Here is a 19945-nt window from a genome sequence, read left to right as displayed (position 1 = left end):
TGCTTATCAGTTTGGGAGCAGTGTGGAGAACTTTTTAAATGGCCCACATTAAATTAATAGCAGTCAGATAGTCAGTTAGTCAAAAGTCCCCAGATTAGTCCTCCAGTCACATTAGCCCCCAAATTAGGCCAGTAGTTCAAAAAATATTTTTACAATAGCAAAGTATACAGTTGTTTTCATCCCAAATTTAATCAATTCTACTTTCAGGTACATTCACCTTATCCCTTTATAAAACAAGGACTGATTCATAATAGGAAAAATATTGCATTTTATTGTCCCCTAGTTATCTTCCACATACGTTGGGCTGGTCATACTTAAATACTGTATTGTTATTTTTAGCTCAACTGTTCACAATGTTATTGGTTGGTTAGTCTGTGATCAACCTTAGGGACAGATGGAACAATCTAATTGACCAAAGAATTGAACTGGGCAATATTTCTATATGGATATCCATTGGTTCCTCAGTATCATTGTAAACATCATATCCAATAAAATTAAATGAAGCTCAAACCAAGAAATATTTGAGTACCCAATAGGTAGACCATGCTCTGTGCAATGGGAGTCACAATGGATTAAGAGCATTGTTCATGGAGTCAACTCCTAGCCCTAACATTTATTAGCTGTGTGAGCCTGGGTGATTGATTTAACATCTCTCAGCCTCACTGGAGCTGAAATTGGGAGGACCTGAGTCCAAATTTCACCTCAGACACTAGCTGTGTGATGCTGGGCAAGTCACTTAACCCCAATTGCCTTAAACATCTGGAGCCATCTCCAGTCATCTTGATGTATATCTTGCCACTGGATTCATATGGCTCCAGAGGAGAGAGTGAGGTTGGTGACCTTGTACAGCCCTCTCTCACTTAAATCCAATTCAGTGAAAGTCATGACATCACCCTGAGGCCATGGTCCTTTTTGAGAATGAAGGACAAACAACAACAATCTTAGCCTTACATCCCTCATCTATATAATGTTTGAATGACTCATATCAAAGGATTGTCTTGATGAAAGGGCTTTGTAAATCTTAAAATCAATATTAATATGAGTTGATGTTGCTATTATTTCATAATACACAGATTACAACCTTGAGGAAATCACCTCACATACCTGGGCCTCAATTTTATCAACTGTTAAATAAGGGGGTAGGGGGTAAGGGAAGGTAAAGCCAGATGTGGTCTCTTAGATTTCTTCTAACACTAGATCTATGATCCCATGATCTCTCAAGGAATTTACAGCCAGTGTTCATTGATGTTATAATCCATTATTGAGTGAGGTACAGGGAATTTGTGGTTTTAAGTTTTCTTTTTTTCCTTAAGAAGAAAATAAGAATGTATTGTCCCTGGTAATAGCTGCCAGGTGGTATTGAACTGATCACATTTCAAAAGAAAATGCATCTAGTTTGAATTTTCCCAGCCCCTCTGAAGAAGCACTTCTTGCTGTGCAGATTCAGCAATTTGTTTATTATTGTAAATCGAGTTCTGAGCATGGGTTTAAACAAACCTGCTGGGGAAAATTATATGAAAATGGGTTTCAAGTATTTTTTAGCCCCCAAGATTTCAGCTTTCTCTCACCAGGGCAAGCAACCTACACAAGCCTGAGGTTTGCAGAGAGGCATTTTTTCCCCCCTGAACACATCTAAATTCATTTTGAGTTTTAAAGCTTGGTAGAGGCTGAAATGAGGAACAAACAGTCACTTATGCAGTGCATATTGCAGAAATATCCCATAAAGATACAAGAGCTTGCATTAATCATCAGAGCTAGGACAATGGGTGACCTTTTCTAATAAGATCTGAAGCATCTAAAGCGACCATTAAATTGCACAGAAGCTGTATTTACTATACATCTGTGGCATTCATCACTGGTGAGATGTAAATGTACTGAGGCTACCAGAATTTGCCAATCATGCTCCACGGAGAGGAACTGTGCTGAAGAGCAGGGTGTGCATGTTCACCCCCAGATTCTGGCAACCCTTGGGTCATTACAGCTTCTTTGCAGTTTTATAATGAAAGAAGAGCAGCTGTTGAGCAAGGAAGGTTAACAAACCTTGGAAAAACATTAAAGTTAATTTGTTTTTAGGGCTTTCCTAAGCACTGAAGTCGGAAGAAGATTGTTTTATATAGATACATCAGTCTTGTGATAATCAAATCTGCAGAAACACTCATAAGATTTACACTTTCAGTTGGAATCGGGTATTATCAAGTGTGGGCATCTGTTTCATTGGCATTTTGTAGTCACTAGAGGCTAATGTGTTGGCTTGGAAAGCAGTTTGGACTAATGACCTGAATAGGAATGTGAGAGTAAGAAAATCTGAACTCAATACTGATGTGACATTAAAAAGAAAAAGGAAAAAAAACCCACAAAAACACCCGACAAACCCTGAAGCAGGAAGTGAAAAGGGTAAATTTCTTACGTTTTGTCCACATGGCATAATTGGGTTAAAAGTGAAAAAAAATCCTTCATCAAGTAGAAAAAAAAGGGTTATTTAACTGAATCCAACCATTTAATTTGAAATTAATAGATTTGGTCAAATTAATGCATACACACAAATCAGGGTATTTGCATTTTAATAGGGAGCTCTTGAAGAATGTAAAGCTTCCAAGACTGAAAGGCATGATTTCTAGTGATGGAATTTCAGGAATCCTCATTGGAATTAGGGTGATGCTTGGGGACAGGGAAGCATGCCTGGTACTCCTCACAGGATACCATGAGAGCATCTGACAACTCCATCTACTTACAAAGCAAGGCTGTGTCTTGGAGGGCCTACAGCTCTGGTAATGATATGCTAATGACTGTAACAAATGCAAAATGAAGCTAGTCAGCACTGGAGTTTACAATGAAAATTTAATACACAAGTTACACTTCTTTGAACACATGTGATCAAAAGGTTCTTTTCTTTTGACATATACTTGTAGGTCTCTTGTTTTATATTTTGCATAAGGTTTCAGAGGAAGGACTAATTAGGAAACTTGGTATTCATTATGAGAAGAATATTGGCAACTGCAACCACACCTTAAGGAAAGGTAAAATTCAACAGAATTATAATTTGGGCTGAACATTTCAAAATGTGAATTCTAATTGAAACTTTTAATTCAATTCAGCCATGTTCAAGCAATAGTTATTAATCTCTTACTCTATGCAAGTCATTGTGTTAGGCATTTGGAAATAACAATGGTAAAATCAAAGGTTATCAGGACATTGGAGACGGCACTGGACCTGCAGTCAGGAAGACCTGACTTCAAATCTGGCCAAGGAGTGTCCTTGGTAAGTCACTTAACTTCTAACTTAGTTTCCTTATCTATGAAATAGCACCTCATCTTCTAAGATTGTTGTGAAACACTTTGCAATCCTTAAAGAGCTATATTAATATTAGCAAAAACACTGCCTTTATGGAATTTGTAGTTGCACTGGGGCTGGGGCTATGAAATCCTGACATATCTTATTTATAGAAGAAGGAGTGATAGCAGAAGTAGAATCTCTCTCTCTCTCCCTCTCTCTCCCTCTCTCCATCTTCTTCAGATAATGTGAATCATATCGATTAGCAGTAGAGGATGTAGAAGTTTTTTGTTTTGTTTTGTTTTTCTGTTTTTTGCCACAGAGTAGGGGAAATACTGGTTGACTAGGATTCCCACCCTCTGGGTTGTGCTAGCTATGGAGGAGAGAGTGAGAGGTTCGTGACTTTGCACAGCACTCCCTCACTTAAATCCAATTCACTGCAAGTCATGACATCACTCTGAAGTCATGGTCCTCTTCTAGAACAAAGGACAAACAACAACAACAACAACAACCAAAGAAAAAGGATATTGGAACCTGTCTGTCTTTCTCCACAATCCAGGAAGCTAAGAGTGTAGGAAACAGTAAAGATTTAGTTGCTAAATACCTGGTGCTTGCATTCACAGAGTACCGACTGAACTCATACTGGCTGCTGGTCCTTTTGCCTCATTGCAAAATGTCAGGAAGCAATGCATATTCAGAACATATATCATGTAGGGAGAACTAGCTTGGCCTTGAGTCAGGCTTAGGGTAACTGAGTCCTAGACAAGGTGTTAGTGGTGTAAGGCCTGCCTGTTGGCAATCTGGTCACAATGATGCCAGGCAAAATAGACAGTCATTATATATGCATTATATTCTTGAGATGGAAGTGAGTGGGAATTGAAATACTGCTCTTGGCATGGGGCTGGAGCTGGGACTCTGACCTGTAGCTCTGCTGTGTATCAGAGTCTGCTCCTGCTGGTAGCCTGGGCCCCTAAAAATTATAAGGGCCATATCAACAGTCTTCTTAGACAGGTCCCAATTAGATTCTTTTCAGTTGGCCTAAGTGTCTAGGGGGTGAACTACTTTAAGAAAAGGAGTGGGTCATTTGAAATGATAACAAAGGTGTACAGCAACCCATTAGGAGAGAAATCATTCAGAAGTGGTAAGTACAGGGTTGGCTATTTGTCTATCATGCAAAGTTTCACATTACTTCAGAAACCATCAGTGTAAAGAGAGTGAAGGTTACAGTTTTATTACAGTCAATTCATGTCAAAAAAGGATTAGTTGGTCCTATCCCTTTGTGTTCTTGATAGCTGTGGTCAATGAATTGAGCTGACACTGAAAATGAATGCCTGACAATCTTATATTTTTTGTGTGTGAAATGTGTGGTAGTACTCCCCGAGTTGTCAAGGAAGACTGTTACCTTCACCAAGAAATCTATCTTAAGGTTAACTTTGTCAAAGCTATATTAAGAGCAAAAGACTGGGCATTTTAGCAACTAAACACATCTCCCTTGAGGAAGTGGTACTGAATTGCCCTAACCAGGAGAATTGGGCAAGACTAGTTTTGGTTTTTTGGTTTTTTTTTTTTTTAGTGAGGCAATTGGGGTTAAGTGACTTGCCCAGGGTCACACAGCTAGTTAAGTATTAAGTGTCTGAGGCCGGATTTGAACTCAGGTACTCCTGACTCCAGGGCCGGTGCTCTATCCACTGCGCCATCTAGCTGCCCCAAGACTAGTTTTTTAATCAATTCAAATAAAACACTGACCTTTTCCAACTGCTCTCACACAGGCAGGATGAGCACGAGAGGAGAAGAAGAGTAGTGAGAAAGGCAACAGAGAAGAAGCTGGATGACAATTCCAGGTGCCCCTACCTTCATCTCATAGGGATTGGGGAAGCATAGGCTTTAGAATCAGGGAGTGACAAAATGAAGAAGCTGAAAAGAGACCTGATGGAGTATGAAGTATAAGTTTCTTCTAGTACAGATGAAGAAACCGATGCCTTGAGAAGGTGCAGAATTTTATTCTTGGCTGGACCAAAAATGCTCCTGGGAAACCTTGAACTTTTGGTGCCTTGTCTATAAAGTGGAAACAACATTTGTTGCATTCAATATTTAGGGTTATTTTGGAAGAAATTTTTTGTGAAGGGCTAAATAAGTTAGGATCCAAGATTGTTTTTGTGCCCTAAAGTACTTATATAGGGAAAAAGGAAAGTTTTGACTCTAGCCAGAATACTGCATAACAGTTAAAGTTTGGTTATAGAGAGATATAAGAAAGGCAGAAAAGTTAACAGGGTCCTGACTTTTTCATTTAACCTTCATTCTGTTCTCATTTTATTTACATGCTAAATAAAAGATAGATATTGGAAATGTGTCTCCCTTCTGTCCTCTAACCTCCACACAGTTCCTTTGGGGTAGAGTCCTCTGGGACACAGGATTTCAACTAGTGATATAAGAAGAATTAAAAGGAATTTTTTAGCCCTAAATCAGATAATTGTCTGGGACCATGGACTTTGAAACAACATCAGATGTTATCTGATTAAGAATAGACTTAATGTTAGCCTGGGACATTTTGTTCACCTCTCTTGGCTACTTATTTAAATACAGTGGCTTTTAACCATTGGCTATTCAATAATAATAAAAAAAAAGATCTAGGAGTCATCTTGTCTCAGAGAGGCTTTTTATCCATCATACTTTAGGGAGATGGTAGTAAAGGAAACAACACCTGGCCCTGAGGAAGTTAGATAGTTGAAGCCTATGGTATCAGAGGGTAGCAGAAAATAACTATAACTTTACAACTAGTAGAGATAAAAAATAAGGACAACATAGTAGATATATGATTATCTAGCACGGAGGTATAAAGCTCATGCTGTCATAATTTTTCCAAGGGTTTGTTCTATAAGCTTACATCCTTCCTTAAGGGGAGACTCATGATGACCTCAAGACCTTCAGACCTAATTTTATAACAATTGCTTCTACACATAGATTCTATGAGCTACAGCCTCCCTCAAGGAGAAGTTGTCATAGTGGTCTCAAGACCACCAAGCCTAATCTTAAGACATAGGCACAGATAATGGGTTGGGAAATGAGATTGGAAACTGCCGAATCACTAAGTTTGTTCAAAGGGAAACAGTGTAAGAAGAGCATGGAAAGGTTTGATTTTACTAGTGCTGTGCTTTCACCTCCCCTTCATCCTTATTTAAAATTCCATCATTAAAAAAACCTTTCTAAGATTAATAATAAATGCAAATATATACCAAGAAAATCAGCTCCTTATACAAAACTCCTTATAGATAGAATATAGAACCTTAAGTAATAAGCTAGATATTTGCATTTCTTTCTCTTAATAGCATGGATTTAATGGACAGGCTGATCTCTTGTCTCTAGAATACATATGTTCTTGCATAATACAAGCGATAAAAATGAATATACTATTTTTTGATTTTTCTCAGACATCAAATAATGTCTTTCAAAGAACATGATTTTCTTCTATTAACATTATGCATCTTTTCACTTATTAGCCACCTTACTAGTTCCAGATTAGACATGTTATAGGATGTGAGTGAATGAATGATTGGAAAAGAATTAATGAAGGCATTTTAATTTCCATGAAAATCTTCTATTTTACTTTTAATAAAAGGGACAAAGTTCCAATGTCAATTGAAGAACCATTTTCTTTTCTAGTCACTTTGTCTCAACCACATATCACACTTGAGGAAGACAAATACTGCTCTTTCTTAAAGAACTCATTTTTTCCCCACGATGGCATCTTTGAAGTCTGTTATTTGTCATAGCTCTCAGCAGGAAGTACAGTGGCTGAGCACAGCTTAACATGCCATTTATTCAAGTACTACTCTTGGAGTACTGTGGCCTGCAAAAAAAAAAAGCTCAGCAATCCACTCTGCCCTTGACCACCATTTTAGCCATCGCAAGTAACCAAGGGCAACAGTTGCTCTTTGAGGGATAATGCACTGTTCGTGTGTGCTAAAAATCTAAAGGCATCTATTTGAAGCTAGAAAGGATTTTAGAGGTCAACTTATCCAATCCTCTTATTTTTTAGATGAGGAAACGTAAGGATGGAGAGGTTAAGAAACTTGTCCAAAGTAACAATAATAGTAAAGCAGAAGTCTAACTCAAGTCCTCAGATTCCAAATGCAGAATTATTTCCATTCTACACAATGCATGAAGAACAGAAAAAAGTCCAATAAATATAATCCTCATTCTTCTGCCATCTATTCCTTGCCTTTTCTGTCAGTACAATTTCCCCACAATGATCCTTTGCATAATAATGGTTGTGTCATAGCACAAGGCACAAGTAGGAATATCTGATGCATAGCAATGTTCTGCTACAGTTCAGTAACATCTTTCAACAGCTGATGCTTCAGACTGCTGAACAGGAAGCCAACACTCATTAGCAGTCAGCCAAATCTTGCCTTCATTAACACTGAGATTCCAATATATGCACTGTGATAATAATAACTCTTCATCATAGAGCTACTAGAACCAAGGAACTTAAAACATTTTGTTAACAAGACCAGAGCACCCACCCCAGGCCTGTTAAAAGACTGAGTTCTCTCTTTCTTGATGGACTAAATTCTGAATAAACTTCCAATTTTGCTCAAGAGAGATTTAATGAAAACTACCAACTACATTGACTTCTGGGGTAAATTCTAGCTGGATAATTCCATCAACCCTGTCAAAAATGACTCCTACAAATTTCAAATATTAGTCCTCATCTTATCTTTAAAGAAATAAGACAGAAACATTCTGGAAAAAATATGATAAAGGGAATCAAGTTCTGGATTTAGGGGAAAAAAGACAGCCTGGCTCCAAATCCTGCCTCTGTGGAACCCCTGACAAGTTACTTAAACTCCAAGAGTCTCATGTTCTTCAACATTAAAATGAGGATAATCACATCTGTAGTATCAACATCAAAGAATTGGCTTAAATGAGATAACATGTACTAAGTCCTTTACCAGCTTCAGTGTTTTCTATAAATGTCAACTGGCTTTCATTTTGAACGGACCCACAATTTATGCGGCTGTTAGAAATGATTAGGTAAGGGCAAGATCTCTGAAAATGGCAACATGGCCCAAACCACTGGTCCTGCTTCCAACTTGGCCCCTGTGTTCATGGCTCAGGGAAGCAACTCTTGTGGAGATGTGAACTGGCAGCCACAGCTACTGAAGACCTGGAAAAGAAAGTTCTTTCCACCAAAGTCATTGAAAATGTCAAATGGTTTGGTAACAGAAAATACTAGGTTTAGTCAGTGGAAATGACATTAAAGAAAAGCATTATCATTTGCTTTGTAACTGCATCCATGACCCACAGGGTCTTTCTATCCAACTTGAAGCCAAAATATCCTTTATATGATGTTCTCCTCCCCCCCAATAGAATTAGAGTTTCTTGAGAGGAAGGGCTCTTATTTTCCTATTTGTATTACCAGTGTTTATTACAATGCTTTCCACATAATAAGCAATAATTACTACATGTTCTTTATCCATTCATTCATGTCCAATGGAGACCTACTCTGGGCCCAGAAGTACCTCCCATGCAGCCACTAGAGGATAAGCAAAAAAGCCAAGGAACCCTCTTTGGTCCACCTAGAGAAGAATAAGTGATAAGTATTCTGTTTATCAAAGAAGGGGAGAGATCAATCAGAATCCCCAGAAGACTAGCCTTAAGCTCTCTCTACTGCTTCTGTCCTGGTTCAGGAATATTTGTCTCCTAAGAAAGTTTCTCCTTGCTTTGCCTATATTAGCACTCACCCTTGAGAGATCAAAGCAACATGGCATATTCTATATTCCAAGCTTTTGGGCAGATTTGAAGGTCAGTGGAGGTCCCTTTTTGAGGGAACATCTATTTCAAATTAAGGTGTTTCTCCCCATTAACAACAGAAATCCACCCCTTCAGTTAAGGCACATACATCTCTTGAGACCATTCATGTTCTGGCTGGAACTTATCCGTTTTCTATGTTAGGGTTAGAAACTCCTGTGGGAAGGTAACACATCGTATTTTGTAGAAAGAGCATTGGCCTAGAGGTCAGAGGACTTGGAGGTGAATCCCAGCTATAATGCTCACTAATTGTATGATTTGGGGCACATCATTTAATTTCTCTGAGTTTAGTTTCATAATTTGCAAAATAAGGACAATGACAGTAGCTATACCTATCTACCAACATGATTATTGTGATGATCAAATAAGAAAATGTATATAAAGGAATTTTATAATATAAAGAAGCATAGAAACATTCTACTAGTATTATTATCAGTTTGTATTATTATAATTAGTGGTAATAATAGTAATGGTAGTAGTAATTGCTGTAGCAGTAATGGTGGTAGTGGTAGTAGTAGTAGTAGTGATCTATGATATGATTTCATTGGTGTGCAGAAGTCTTATTGAAGAAAATTCTATTAATGCAGATAATAATAGCCAACATTTCTATAACTCTTACTATTTTTCAGAAACTTTGCTAAGCACTTTATAATTATTATCTCATTTGAAGGTAGGTAATTTAAAGATAGGGAAACTGAAGCAATTAGAAGACATGTGGTTTGTCTAAAGTCACACAGCTGGTAAGTACATCTGAGGCTGAATTTCTACTCAGGTCTTCCTGACTGTGGGCTGGATGCTCTTTATACTGTAATATCTCACTGTCAACTCTTCTGCAAATAATAATGTTAAAAGGGCTAAGTATCTAGTATATAACAAAAGTGGGACTTGAACTCAGGCCTTCTTGAACCAGAAGTGTGTTTTCCATTTACTATGTTATACTTTTGCGACTATATTATTGGGAGTTGCTCTTATCAAATATGAGGCATGTTTTATTTCTGGGCAGTATGTGTGTTGTGATAGAGAGCCTCCTGAAGCATGCTAGACTACCTTAATTAATACAGAGACAACTCATATAACTTCATAAGGAATAAAGGAAGCATTGCTAGAGATTAAAAGGCTTTTTGTGGGGTGAAACAGTGATGTCTTCATCATTGACACCAAGGTGAGAATTTCATAATATAAAGTTGGTAATGTGAAATGACTGATTAGGAAAGTGGTTTTGGAGAATGGGTTGTATGGACCAGGGTTTGAGATTCTGGAATGGATTTAATGAGGGGTGTTTAATATATATATATATATCTGCTGAACAATAGGATTTTAAATGGAAAATAAAGGGGGAAGGAATAAATTGCCCATATACATCTGCCAAGGTAGAGATCAAAGAAAAGAGCAGGTAAAACAGGAAAAATATCAGTGGAGAGGACTATTAATTTATAGGAGACAATATTCAGGAAAAGGGCAATAACATAATTCAAGACTTCAGATGTCAAAGCACAACAAAGCGAACAAAAGATCTTAATGCAAAGAGATAAATTTAGCCTCAAGGGTATCACTGAGATTTGGTGGAATGTGATTCACAAGTGCAATGCAGAAATCCAGAGGTATATCTTAGTGAGATGGAACAGATTCAATAATGAAATGATGGAATAGCATTGTATAACAACAGAAAGATAATCTTGTGAGAAAACCCATGAATGAGAGAGGGAGAGTATGATTGTGAACATTGGGATTTAAAACTCAGTGGAGGGAGAGACAGAAGTGATATTGTAGAGGTAGTACACTATAGAGCACCTGGTCTAAAGAAGGGAGTGCATCAAAGGATTACCCATCAATTGGGGAATGGTTAAACAAGCTGGGGTATATGATGGTGATGGAATATTATTGTACTATAAGAAATGACAAGCAAGATGATTTCAGAAAGGCCTGGAAAGACTTGTGTGAACTGAGGTATAGTGAAGTGAGCAGAACCAAGAAAACCTTGTGCACAAAGACAGCAATATTGTTTGATGAAGAACTGTGAATGACTTTATTCTCAAAAATACAATGATCCAAGACAATCCCAAAGGACTATTGATGAAACATACTATTCACCTCCAGAGAAAGAACTGATATTGATGGAACACTGACTGAAGTATGCTATTTTTTACTTTCATTTTTTTCTTTTATTCAAGTTTTCTTGCACAAAATGAACGTGAGATTTGCTAACACCCAAAGGACCCACCTGGAAACTGATTTAGATTAATTGAATCAAGTGAGACTGACAGATGATTAACCCACTTAAAGTTAATTAAATTGAAAACCACACCTGGCTGGCCCTTAAGAGGGTATTGTTCTTAGAAGCTAAGGAAGTCCACAAGGAGACCAGCCTCAAGTTCAGTGAAGCAATGGATTTGGGTGACACTAAGCAACCATTTGAAGGATGGCCTCTTCCAGGGGAGGGAGGCAGGAAGTAGGAAGTGCTGCTGTTTTCTCTATGGCTTTCTCTTTCATGGCTGGAACCTTGTGTTGGTGGCAGAAGGGTTAGCGTAGATAGGCTTTGCTATCTTTCTGAACTTCATGTGTTCTCTCTTTACTCTTTAATAAATGCTTAATGCCAAACTTGGTGCTAAGGCTTCTAATTTAAAAAGGCGACCACTAGATTTTAAACATCACATGATTAATATTGTAATGTTTTACATAATCATACATGTGTAACCTATATCTGATTGCTTACAGCCTCAGGGAAGGGGCAGGGGAGGGAGGGAATGAGGGATAAAAATTGGAACTCAAAACTATAAATAAAAATGTTTATTACTTTTTAAAAAAATTTTTAAAAAGAAACTTATCACACCCTTGACAAGGAAGCTTGCTGTAGTAGGGATGGAGAATTTCAACTGATGGAGCTTCCGTTGGAGTCCTCTCCCTTCTTAAAGCAGAATCCCTGAAAAAGTCTAATATTTTCTTAAAATATTTTAGTTCATCAAACTATAGAAGTGATAAAGGGCATCATACAATTTGAAAATTGGAAAGCACCTTAGGGATCATTTAGTCCAAGTACCTCTTTTTATGAGGAAGCTTAGGGCCATAAGTCTTAATCAAATTCCCCAGCATCACATAGGAAACAGAACTGGGATTCAAAGCCAAATTTTTGAGTTCTGAATTATACTTTGTTGTTGTTCAGTCATTTCAGTCATGTCCAACTAACTTTTCATTATCACATTTGTAATTTGTAATTTTCTTGGCAAAGATGAGTGATTTGCCATTTTCTTCAACACATTTTGCAAGTGAGGAAACAGAGGCAAATGGAATTAAATGACTTGCCCAGGGTCACACAGCTCATAAGTCAGATTTGAACTCACTTCTTCACTCTAGACCCTGTACACTAACCACTGTGTCACCTAGCTGCCACTCTTTACACTATGCCGTACCAGATTTACTCTTCTGAACCTTATTCTGTTGATTAAAAGTCGGTCTGTCTAAAACATTTATTAAGCGCCTGCTACATACATGCAAAGTACTGTGCTAAGCACTGGAGATACAAAAAAAAAAAAAAAAAAAAGACAACATAGTCCCTGTTCTCTAGGAGCTCACAGCTCAGTGAGAGAGACAACATGCAAACAAGTATGTACAAGTATGTAATAACAAGATATAGACATCATACACTGGGGATAATCTTAGATGGAAGGGTGCTAAAATATGGCTGACAGAAACCCCAGGAGGAAGTACCCATATATCATAAAGTTCATGACTGATGAAGAACACACTGCTAGGGGAAAGCAAACTTCTAAGAGTTGAAAGCAAGGATAAATAGGATCTCATAATCTTAAATTCTATAGAGAAACTCAGCACAAGAGTGGCAGGGTGATTTAAAGAACAAAATCCTGGAATACAAACACACAGTTCCAGTTAGGAAAAAAGGTCAACTAGTCTAAATCAGGTGTTCTTAAAACTTTTTTTGCGAGTTTTTTTTTTTATCATAGATCCCTTTAGTAACCTGGCAAGCCCTATGGATCCTTTTTCTTTTATATGCACTAAACAAAATACATGGAATTACAAAAGGAAATATATATGTATATGTATGTATATACACACATACACAGATATCTGTGTACATGTGTATGTATGTATATTTTAAAACTAAGAATTTATAAAGTACCTAGTATGTGATACTATATTAAGCACTTTACAAATATTTTCTTATTTTATTTTCAGCATAACCCTGAAAGACAAGTCCTGTTATTATTTCCATTTTTCAGTTGAGGCAAATACAGGGTAAGTGACTTGTCCAGGGTTTCATAGCTAGTAAATGTCTGAGGTTGGATTTGAATTTAGATTCAGTGAAGTCTAGAAACAGTGTTTTATCCACTACACCACCTATCTTTAAATTATTTAAATACAGTTATTAAAATATGTTACTGTACACAGATGTATGTGCTTATATACATATATACATTGATGTATACACACATACATTCATGTGCAAAATGCACATGCATATATCTATATTCATGTACATATATATATACACACATACAGGTATGTATACATAGGCACATAACATATGTATGAGTGTATGTTTCTGTGTGTTTGTAAAGCAAATTTATAGATTCCCATGTTAAGAACCTCTTGTCAGAGCAGCTTAGTAGCACAGTGAATAGAGCACCAGCCCTAGAGTCAGGAGGACTTGAGTTCAAACCTGGCCTTAGACATTTGACCCCTACTAGCTGTGTGACCGTGGGCAAGTCACTTAACCCCAATTGCCTCACAAAACAAAATAAGAAACAATAACAATAAGAACCTCTTGTCAAAAGAGACTGATGTTGATACAAAGGGAACTCACTGATAAAATTTGGATATTTTTTTTTAATTGGCAGAAAATAGAAGCTGATCAGACAACTGAGGATAAACAGAAGAATGGCATAGCTCTATCAGAATAATGTCAAGAATTCTGAAGGGCAGAAACTGGTAATGAATGCTAAACACAGCAAAAAAACATATTCAAAGTGGGTCTGGGGCAACAAGAAGATCAAAGAAGTCTGACCATGACTTGGTTTGATTGGCATGATGATAATGTAAAGAAGGAAGAACTTTATCCACCAAGGTGAATTATTATTAAACTAAATGCTACAGTTGACAATAGAATTGAAATCCAAGACATGTGAGGAAGAAGTGAAAGACCTGCCCTTAATTAATTCAACTAAGCCTGGATGAACTATAGCTAAGATATTCCTAAACTTGTAGAAATACATGAAGCTTCTGTGTTTTAAAAATCATGGGGAAGAGGAGACATTCTGGTCAACTTGAAACTGGCCAATATTAATGAAAGGGGTGGGGAGTAGGAGGAGAAGTTGCATTCTTTAAGCTATATATTGGAACACTTGACATCAATTCCTAACAAATTTTTTAATTGATTATTAAAGTCATGATTTCTAAGCATTTAGAGAGGGAGATGGTCGTCATGAAGAACAAATATGACTTTGAGAATAAAGCATGTCAAACAAACCTAATTTCCCTTTTTTCGTGATGGTATAGGCTGATAGACTCAAAATGCTATAGATCTAGATATTTAGCAATATATTTGACAAGAGTAATTTTTTCTTACAAAAGTAAGGTACTGAAATATCCATCTTTACCATCTTCCACTACAGGCTTCCTTAGATCTTTTCTGAAGCACTTGGGTAGTGTGGTAGGATTCTAGCTGAAGGTGGTGTCAAATGGGTCTACCTCTTCCTTCCCTACTCTGTAGTCCATGCCCAACCTTCCTGCCAATAACCTCTTTCCCTTTTTTCCTCCTGGCCTGACACTGACCACTCCATTCTTACCCTTGGGAGAGAACCCAGAATCCCCTCTTCATTCTTGTCCTTAGGCCCACACCTTCCTTCTGAATGGTCCTAAGTCACTCCTATGGTGAAGACACCTCACTGAAATCTAAAGAACTCCTGGCCCTTTTTTCTACTCTGTGTCTGAACTTGCCTACATAGGTTATCTTTAAATTACTATGTAAGCTCCTCAAGAGGGATTGCCTTCTTTTTCTATTTGTAACCCTAGCATTTATGATCTTTACCAAATAGTAAGCACTAGTAAATGTTTTATAATTCATTCCCAACATTCTTGTGTACAACGCAAAGAGATGTGGGACGTACAATATTATTGTTAGGTTGATTTAGAGCTGGTTGTATGATTGGAACAAAATAGCAGTTATTAATGAATTGATGGCAATCTGAATTTCTCTGATGCAGTGCCATAAGAGTATGTTCTTGTTACTGTTTTGTTAAATATTTTTCTTCTGACTTTGTTTTATTGTTCCTTGATGTCTCATGGAGTCATTAGACTATGCTTACCCAATTCTAACTTTTAAGGAATCATTTTCTTTAGTGAGCTTTTGTATCTTTTCTTCCATTTGTAATTCTGCTTTTTAATAAATTCTTTTTTTCCAGTGAATTTTTGTGTTTCTTTTACCATTAAGCCAATTCTGTTTTTAAATTCTTTTCTTCAGTATTTTTGTGCCTCTTTTACCAAGCTGTCAATTATCTTTATAGTTTTCTTGCATCACTCTCATTTCCCAATTTTTCTTATACTAATCTTATTTTCTTTCTTTATCTCAAGAATTTTTGTTCGGTTTGTATCCAATTAGCATTTTTCTTTGAACCTTTGCTTACATTCATTTTCTACATTGTTATTTTCTTTTGAGTTTGTGTCTTCGTCTTCCTTGTCACCATAGTTGTTTTTTATGGTTCTTTGTTGTTTGCTCATTTTTCCAGCCATTTTTTTTACTTTGAACTTCATGTTAAAGTTGGGCTCTGCTTACGTGGGGGTGGTGATGCACTGTCCCAAGCTTTGGGCTTTTTAATGCTAGTGATGTCAGAGATAACTCTGGGGGTCTTCAAGTTTTCTGTGCTTCCAAGGCGATGGGACCTGTGGAAGAGGTGTGGTCATTGCTCTCCTTGTCTGTACCCTTGTCTTTACTTAGGAAGGACCCCTGCTCCACTGTAGCAGCAAGCACTAAGGCTCCTCTTGCCCTAGAACTAATACTAGGGCCCCTGCTCTCCCACGACTAGTCATGCATTCCTCTATGTTCTGGAACTATGTCCCAGAATTTTATATGAGCAATAGAGCTGCCAATCAGTGCCAGCTGCACCCAGTGCCAGCAAAAGGTCTTCTGCAATCTCTTTCTGATCTGTTTTATGATGGTGGAGAAGTCTGAAAGCAGCTGCTGTGGATATGGTAGAAACTTCCAAGACCCACAGTTGGTATTGCTGCTGAGTGCACTATGGTCTGCCCTGCATAGAACTCTTCTGCTGATCTCCTAAGTTGTCTTAGGCTAGTAAAATGTCTCACCCTGACCTTTTGTTGCCTCTGCCACTCCAAAATTTGATTTGAGGCATTATTCTAAAGTTGTTTGGAGAGGAATGTTGGAAGAATTTGGATGGGTTGATGCCTCTAATGTACCATTTTGATTCTGCCACCTCTGTTCAATATTTTTATCAATAACTTGAATGACAGAAAATTTACCAGATTTATAGGTGATAGGAAGCTTTGAAGGATAAATATCATGTTGTATTTTTGAATCAGAAACCAAAAAGTTGTTGGAAAATTAGAATTATAGGTTGGAATAAATACAATGAAGTCAAATAGATATATTTATTCTAATAATGATAAATGCAAAGTCCTAAAATTGGATTTAAAATATAAAAGACAGATAGAGAACTATGAAGAAATGACTAGAACATAATGCATGCAGTATTTTTGTGAAGATAATTCTTTGTAAACCTTAAAATGCTATACATAATGTAATTTAATTAATATTCATTAATTAGATTTATGAAATAATTTCTATTTTGATGTGATTATGCTTATTGCTTTGAGGAATATGAAGTTCATTATGACATAGTCTTTGTCTTCAAGGAACTTAAAGTATAACAGAGAGAGAAAATACATTCACAAAAATCTCTATTGTTAATTTCCTGATTTTCATATTAGCTGACTTTTCTGGAAGGGCCATGGAGTGAGAGACTGAGATTAGAAAGAATTAAGTGGCTTATTAGAAAAAACTTCACTTGATGGGGGGGGGGGTGGCATACAATCCAAACTGAGATTCAGGTGGGTAAACAGTAAGCTGAGATGAGATAAAAATCTGGAGTTCCCAAATGTAACTAACTGGCCCAAAGGAATATTCAGCAAGTTCTGAAATTATTTTGAGAGTTTAAGTTCCAAACTACAAGAAGGTTTACACTAAGTAAGGTTAAGAAAATGTCAAGCAGGGGGCAGCTAGATGGCACAGTAGATAAAGAACTGGCCCTGGATTCAGGAAGACCTGAATTCAAATCCAGCCTCAGACACTTGACACTAGCTGTCTGACCCTGGGCAAGTCACTTAACCCTCATTGCCCTGCAAACAAAAAATAATGTCAAACAGGTGAGAATTGCAGAGCAATGGAAACTTATAGTTTGACTTTCATGAGAAATCAGACTCTAGAAGAGTGTTCCATGGTGTCCATGTAGTAGCCACACAACTTCTGCAGTCTGCTGTAGTCATAAACCTGTGTGTTCCAATATTTACAGTAAAAGGCAGGGTGTGATGTGTTGTAAAAAAACCCAGTAAATCATGTGGATAAAGCACTGGCCCTGGATTCAGAAAGACCTGAGTTCAAATTTGAGCCTCAGACACTTGATACTTGCTGTGTGACCCTGGGCAAGTCACTTAATCTTCATTGCCCAGCCCCCCCCCCCAAAAAAAAAAAAAAGTAAATCACAAGTACCATATAAGTTGAGAGGAAAGAAATTATTTCCTGATGGTGAATCAGGGAAAACTTCATGAAAGACTTGAATTTTCAGATGGACTCTCTAACATGGGTAGGATTTGGTTAGGTAGAAACTGAAGGATAATTCTTCTAGAAAAAAGAAGGCATTTGTAGTATGTTTGCAGAAAAGCAAATAGTCCAGTTTGTTTGGAGTCTAGGTTTTGTAAAGGGAAGCAGTAGAGGAAAAAGTTAGAGGAAGAAAGTTGACATTTGAATTCATGAATTGGGAATTTGGTCTTTATTTAGTAGGTAATGGGGATCCAGTGAAGATCTGTGAGCAGCAAGTTCTATAGACTGAGCCAATAGAGCTCTCCCTGTTATAAGAGATGAACCAAGGAACATATTGCCATAGTCAATGTTAGTAGATCACACCAATCTGTTTATTGAATGAAAGCACATATGTGGAGGGATGTGGAATCTACTTGCTATCCATTACTTTAGAAACTTAAACCTTCAAACTCTTGATATGCAAGTGACATGCATGTCATTGGGGGTATTCTGCCATCTGGGAGATGCATGGCATCATCCTAACTTGAGAATAGTTCTTGAGTTGACCCAACACTTGAGAGTAAGGGTGACCCTTTGTATAATAAGCAGTATGAACCAGCACAAATACATCATTTAATGAATAGATCCAAGAAATGACCCAATAGGGACCAGACAGGTGTACACATAACAAAATAATTACTCAAGATAAAGAAATCAAATATAATACTTGGATTCTGAAAACACAGGAAGATACAAGGTAAGTTAGAGTAAGTTAGAGCACACAAGACACTGATGTGTTTTCCTATGATGACTAGGTGCTCTGGACCACTATAGAGCTTGTGTGGCCAAAGTGCTGTTCTGGCAACAGTCTGAAAGCTGTTCCTTAGTCCCTAGTGACTTGTTTACATGCTATATTAAGTACTATACTGGGGAAATATTAGCTTTAGCTGTCTTTAAATAATGCATTTGTCAGGGTCTCCTAATGAACTTATATAAAAATTACGTATTATCAATCTTTTTATGTGTCATTGCCCTAATAGACTGGATGTTCCCTGAGAGTAGGAATCATGTCTTTACATTAAACATTGCATCTCTCCCAGAACCTTGGACAGTGCACAAGGGGTCTGTCTTATATGAATAAACTGAAGTTACCTAAAACCAACACAAGTGACTACTTATTTTTTTGGGGGGGGGGAGGGACACAATGAGGGTAAAGTGACTTGCCCAAGGTCATACAACTAGTGTCAAGTGTCTGAGGCTGGATTTGAACTCAGGTCCTCCTGAATCCAGGGCTGGTGCTTTATCCACTGGGCTAGAAATTACTAGAGTTCAGTTAAGTCATTATTAGTCATAAACACTACACATTTATTATTCTCTGAGTTAACATTAGGAAAAATGTAAGTGGAACTATTTGTATGGACTAAAAGAAAAACCCATTGTTTTTGTAAAGTAGATATGTGTTTTCTTCCTTTTCAAGAAAGAATAAGTTGACTTGATTATCATATACAAAATCTATAGTTAGTGCTCAATAACCTATATCAGATTGCTTGCTATCTTGGGGAGGAGGGGAGAGGGAAGGAGGAAGGAGAAAGGGAGAAATATTTGGAACACAAAATCTTATAAAAAGGAATGTTGAAAACTATCTTTACATGTAATTCAAAAAAATAAAATAACATTAAGCAGAAAAACAAACAAATAAGACTGCCAATAACCCCAAAAACTCAAACCCCAAAACAAAACAAAAATAAATATATATTAAGTGCTCAATATATAAATGAAACTTCATATAGCTTGGATCTAGCCAAGACTTTTGGTATTTTTTTGCAAGAGAACATTTTCAAGAAGGGAAAATAGCCTTTTGCTTTATTATAATTAGCTTTCTCCTTTATACATTGTGAATTCAATCCAGTTCAACCAACATTGATTAGGCACTTCCTATAAGCAAAGCATTGCTTCAAGTAGTGGAGATGTAAAGACATAAAGGAAACAGTTCCTGACTTCAAGTAGCATGCATTTTACTAAAGAGACTTGTCTCTTTCTCATCATTATTATATTTGTTGAACATGGCTCTTCAGAACATAGATTTAGATCTGGAAA

This window comes from Dromiciops gliroides, chromosome 1 (assembly GCF_019393635.1).
Source record: "Dromiciops gliroides isolate mDroGli1 chromosome 1, mDroGli1.pri, whole genome shotgun sequence".
Taxonomy (NCBI): Eukaryota; Metazoa; Chordata; class Mammalia; order Microbiotheria; family Microbiotheriidae; genus Dromiciops; species Dromiciops gliroides.
This window is presented reverse-complemented; position numbering follows the sequence as displayed.